The sequence below is a fragment of the Podarcis raffonei genome, chromosome W (assembly GCF_027172205.1).
Source record: "Podarcis raffonei isolate rPodRaf1 chromosome W, rPodRaf1.pri, whole genome shotgun sequence".
Lineage (NCBI taxonomy): Eukaryota > Metazoa > Chordata > Lepidosauria > Squamata > Lacertidae > Podarcis > Podarcis raffonei.
In genome coordinates this window covers 9,887,817-9,893,816 of record NC_070620.1, presented here as the reverse complement: position 1 = coordinate 9,893,816, position 6,000 = coordinate 9,887,817, and positions in this window count along the sequence as shown.

Below are 6,000 nucleotides of genomic sequence, written 5' to 3'. Positions count from 1 at the left end.
GCTGTTTCGGCTGCTCACCTGTTCCCTTTACTGTTGCTGAGGCTGCAGTGTGCTTCTGGAGCCTCTGGGGACACTCTTTGGCCATGTGCTGTGCACTGTCGCAGATGTAGCACTTCCTGGTCCCTCTAGGAGCCTTCCCCTTGACTGCTCCCGGTGTTTGGGCTCTGCTGGCAGTCTGAGCTCTGGCACCACCAATCTCCATCGGCTCTTCTCCCCTTCCCAAAGGAGGCATGGACAGCGCCCGCCCCGCCTCTCTGGGAAAGAAAGGGGTTGTCCTGGCTGGGGTGCTTGCCTTACGTCCTTCCTCCCTGCTCCAAGGGCGTCCTTCCAGGCGCACACCAATTGCCAACGCTCTTTGGGCAACTTCTTGGGTACTTTGGGGTCGTTCCCCTCTTGCCAGCTCATCTTTCACCTCTCCACTTAGCCCCTCCCAGAACAGGTCTCTGACAGCAATAGAGTCCTTCTCCCAGCCCAGCACGTTCAGTAAGGCAAAAAAGCGCGAGTGATATTGCCTCACCGTCGCTTTCCCTTGCTGTAGTCCATGCATTTCCCTCCGAGCAATATCTACATCTACCGTAGATTTAAAGCAAGCGTCCATAGCTTTGATAAATGCATCGGAATCTTTGAGGGCGGGGTCTTTTTCGCGCCACAAATTCCGCAGCCACGCTTTTGCTTCCCCATGCAAATGAGTGATTATGAAGCCCACCTTTTCTTCCTCATCTCTAAAGTCTTTCCGAAGCAAATTGAGCGCGTAAACCACGTCAGCTCTGAAGTTAGGGTATTGCTGCAGGTTCCCATCAAAGTGGGCTACTAGGCTGCCCCCCCTCTTCCCGAGGCCAACTCCCTCCGGTTTGGGTCCTGGCAGCCCCTCTTTCCCCCAACGGTCCCACCTGGCCTGCAGATCCCGGCAGAGCGCTACTGCTTCTTCTTCTCTTTTCCTGGATGCTGCTACTTCTGCGTAAAGCGTCGTGACTGCTTCTTGCAGTTCTTTCACCTGGCTCTCTGTAGTCATCTTTGCCTATCTTCGTGAGCTCGCAAAACACCAAGTCTTGCCCCTCGCTGCACCAACTCACGCTGCGAGGTTTTTATCGGAGACGGAGCATACTGTCAGGGCTGCCCTAGGTCCCAGCTCACAAAGGACCAACGCTGCTTCGTTGTTAAGTATAAAAGTCTTTATTGAAGTTCAGTTTCACTTCCAGAGCCGCAGCGCGCAGCCCCACGTCTAAAGTGTCAGACCACTGATGCTCCGTCTGAGTCTCCTCCCCCCTGACACCAATTTAAGATCCTAGCCTTGCTCCACCTTCTCCGCTGCTCCTTCCTCCTCTGGGTCCGCCTGCCCGCCGGGGTTCCGCCCTTTCTAGCCTCTTCTCCCGCTGATTCCCCTGAGCCTTCTCCCTCCCTCCGGCGGGCTTTAGGAGCTGGTTCCCCATCCGGGTCTCCTGCTGTTCCGCGCGCCTGCACATTTGAACTTGGCGCGCGCGCCCAGCCAGCAGCTTTCCTCCTGACCGTTTCACTGCTGCTGCCACTGCTTCCCCCTTCGGGGGGGCTAGCTGCAACTGACCTCCCTTCCGTTCCCCCACTCTCCGATGGAGGCGTGGTCAGCCCTGACTCCCTCTCTGGAGGAGACGCTGGCCCTGACACATGTGACTCCTCCCCCCCACTATGCTCTGGTGGGGAAACTGGTCCCGATCCTCCACTGCTGCTTTGGGGTTCCCCTCTGGCTCCTTGTTTCTGGTGCGTCCCCCCTGGGACCCCCCTTGCCCTGACCATCGGCGCCCCCTTCTGGGAATCTTCTGATTCGCTGGAGAAGCTCATGGAATCTCTCGGGCCACTGTCATACTCCCCTACGCTGCCCTCAGATTCTTCCCCTTCGCTCTCCCAATCCTCTCTCCCCAGTGCTCCTGCTCCTGATTCCCTGACAGTTGTACATGCAGTGAATCTTAAACCTTCTTTCCATAATTTCTCCCAATCCTCCATTTGTATATTATATCCAAAATCTTTGGCCCAGTCAATCATAACCGATTTTACCTCTTCATCCATTGTATGCCATTCTAATAATATCTTATACATTTTAGCCAAAACTTTTAAATCATTATTTATTATTTCTTTCTGAAATTTCGACTCTTTGTCCTCAAAGACTCTTAATCTTAGATCTTTTTTAAACATTTCATTGATTTGAAAATAATGCAGCCAATCATTAACATATTCTTTAACTACCTCAAACGACTTCAGCCTCCATTTACCTTCTGTTTTCGTTATTAGGTTCTGATATGTTGCCCATCCCCCTTTCATATTGATTTTTTTCACACTCAACGCCTCTAGTGGTGACAACCAATACAGAGTTTTTGCTTCCAACAGGTTTTTATACTTTTCCCAAACCTCTATCAAAGACCTTCTTATGGTGTGGTTTTCGAAACCTTTATGTACTCGCTTTTTGTCATACCATAAGTAAGCATGCCACCCAAATCTATTGTCAAAACCTTCTAAATCTAGCAAATCAGTGTTTTCTAATTTCATCCATTCCTTCAACCAGCAGAGGCAAGATGCTTCATAATATAATTTCAGGTCTGGCAGGGCGAAGCCTCCTCTTTCTTTCGCATCAGTCAATAACTTAAACTTTATTCTTGGCTTCTTACGCTGCCATATAAACCTTGAAATTTCTCTTTGCCAATTTTTAAAGATAGCTGCTCCCCTGATTACTGGAACGGTTTCAAATAGAAATAGCATCTTTGGTAGCACGTTCATTTTTATTATTGCAATTCTTCCCCAAAATGAGAATTTCATTCTTCCCCACACCTCTAAGTTTTTTTTTATCTTACTCCAGGTTGGTATATAATTGTTCTGATACAAATCAATACTTCTGGGGGTTAACCAAACTCCTAAATATTTAACTTTCTTTACCGCTTCTATTTCTAGTTGTTGCTGCACTTTGTCAATAGTTTCTCGATCCATATTTTTACTAATCATTTTTGTCTTTTTCTTATTCAAAATAAATCCCGCCAATTGGCCAAACTGCTCTATTTCATTCAAAACTTCTGTTACAGTATTTGTCGAATTTTCCAGAGTTAATACCAAGTCGTCAGCAAAGGCCTTAACCTTATATTGTTTACTTCCTACCGTTATCCCTTTTATCTGTTCATTGCCTCTTATTGCTCTTAAAAAGACTTCCAGGCCCGTGATAAATAACAGTGGTGAGAGCGGACACCCCTGTCTCGTGCCTTTGGTTATTTTTATATTTTCTGTTACCACATTGTTAACTATTAATTTTGCTCTTTGGTCTCTATATATTGCCCTAATACCATTCAAAAAACCTTGCCCAATATCCATCATTTCAAAAAATTTTAACATAAATTCCCAAGAAATATTATCAAAGGCCTTTTCCGCATCCACAAATATCAACATAGCTTGCTTATCATTCCTGGCATTCAAATACTCCAAAATATTAATTACATTCCTAATATTATCTTTCATTTGTCTGCCAGGAAGAAAACCTGCTTGATCTTCATGTATCAAACCCTTCAACACTTTTTTCATCCTATTTGCTAATATATTAGCAAACAATTTATAATCATTATTTAGAAGTGAGATCGGCCTATAATTCTTAACTTGAGATAAGTCTGAGTCTTGCTTGGGTATTAAAGTAATATATGCTTCTTTCCAAGTTTCTGGTATTTCTCTTTTTGTTAATATATCATTCATTATTTCTCCCAGTGGTACAACTAGGATGTCCTTCATTTCTTTATAAAATCTTGCACTGAATCCACCTGGCCCTGGAGTCTTTCCACTTTTTAATTCTTTAATTGCATTTCTTATTTCTTCTATTTCTATCCTCTCATTTAATTTACTTTTCTCTTTCGTCGGAATCTTCTGCACCCCTTTCTCTTTTAAGTATTTTTCTATTTTCTTTAAATTATCTTTCTCCTTCTTCTTATATAATTGTCTATAAAAGTCCACAAATCCTTTCCTTATTCCTTTCGGGTCTTCAATCTCTTTATCTTCAACCACAATCTTATGTACCATATTTTGTTCTTTCCTTTTTTTTTTATCTGCCACGCTAGTAATTTCCCAGATTTATTTGCATATTCGAAATTCTTTTGTCTCATCCTTTTGATGTTCCATTCCACTTCCTTGTTTATTATCATAGAGAATTGCGCTTGCAATGTTTTTATATGAAGTTTCAATTTTTTATCATTAGGTCTGTCAATAAGTTTCTTCTCATTTTCCATAATTTGTTTTAAGATTTCTTTTTCCCCTTTCTCTCTGTAATTGTTTTTAATTGCGTTCTGTTGTATTAAAAAACCTCTCATAACTGCTTTGCCGGCGTCCCAAACTATACTTGTTTTTGTTCCTTGATTCATGTTGTTTATAAAATAGTCCCTCATATATTTTTGCGCATTCTCTACTATTTTTTGATCATCAAAAAGGTTTTCATTTATTCTCCACTGGAAAGATTTTTCTTCAAATCCTTTTAAGGTACATTTTATTGGATTATGGTCTGAAAGCACCTTAGGTTGTATTTCGATCTTTAAGATTCTTGTTGTAAGATCGTTTGTTGTAAGATCGTTTGTTATCCATATTTGATCGATTCTTGACATTGATTGATTTGCTTCTGATTGATAGGTAAACTGTTTTTCCAATGGGTGTTTCAATCTCCAAATATCAATTAAATTGCAATTCTCTACCATCGAAAAGAAAGTCTTTGGTAATTTCCCTTCTTTTGATTTTCCTGTTGCTCTTAATCTGTCCATCTCCATTGAAACCACTGCATTCATATCACCCATTATTATAATCTTTTGATCGATATATTCAAATAGTTTCTCTTCTAAGTCTCTAAAAAATCCATTTTGTTTTCATTAGGTGCATACACTCCGACGATTATTATTTTTTCACCTTGCCATTTGACTTGTACTGCCACAATTCTGCCTTCTTCATCTTTAAAAATCTGATGAGCTTCTATTTTATTTTTTATATATAAAACCACTCCTCTTTTTTTAGTTTTGTCCGATGAGATAAATTCATTCCCTAGTTTTTTTATTTACCAAAATTTTTCTATGTCTCCTCATCACATGAGTCTCTTGTAAACAAATAATGTCCAAGTTTTGTTTTTTCAAATATTGTTGAATTTTGTTCCGGTTTTTTTCCTCATTTATCCCATTGACATTCCAGGTCCATAATTTCAGCGCCATGATATCTTCTGATTAGTTTTTAATAATAGTTTTTAATTTATTTTTCCCTCTTCTTCCTCTTCCTCCGCCTTCTCCTCCTCCAAATCTTGCGAGTCCTCTCCTTCAGCTCCTGCACCCATTGGTGCAGTTTCCTCACTTCCCAATTCTTTGTACCTTCTCATAAATTTGTCCAATTCGTCCTGTTATTCTGTGTCTTTTCCCTTTGTAGGCAAACAAAAGTCCTTCTGGGAACTCCCATCTAAGTTCAATATTGTTTTTCCTGAGAGCTTGCACTAACTGTTGGTATTGATTGCGTTTTTTCAACAAGTGAAGTGGGACATCTTTAAAGATAATTATGTTATTCCCGCCAATATTCAATCTTCTCTCCCTGTTTTTTTGTCTCAATCTTTTTCTCACTTTTATGTATTTCTGATTTAAGCTCGGATTTAAGTTCAGTAAACATCTTTATTAGATCTCCTCTAAGATCAGATTCTTGCCTAGAACCTTTCCTTTCTGCTGGTGTGCCTTCTCCTTTCTTTTGTGAGTGCGCCATTTCAAAACTAAAAAAAAGAAATTAAGTTGTACCACTAGATTTATCCACCAGGGGTAGTTAATCAAATAGTCACTAATTATATGATTTGATGTCTATAACAATGAAAATCCACCAGGGGGCGCTCGAAACTTATCCAACCAAGTTAATTGATGCAGTGGTGTTTTTATAACACTTAAAAGAGAAACAAAACATAAAATTTGTATATTTAAGTTCTTTTTTTTTTCTTCCCGCCTCTTGGATGGCCAAATCCAATATTTGGAATATTTGTAATTATGTCCCACT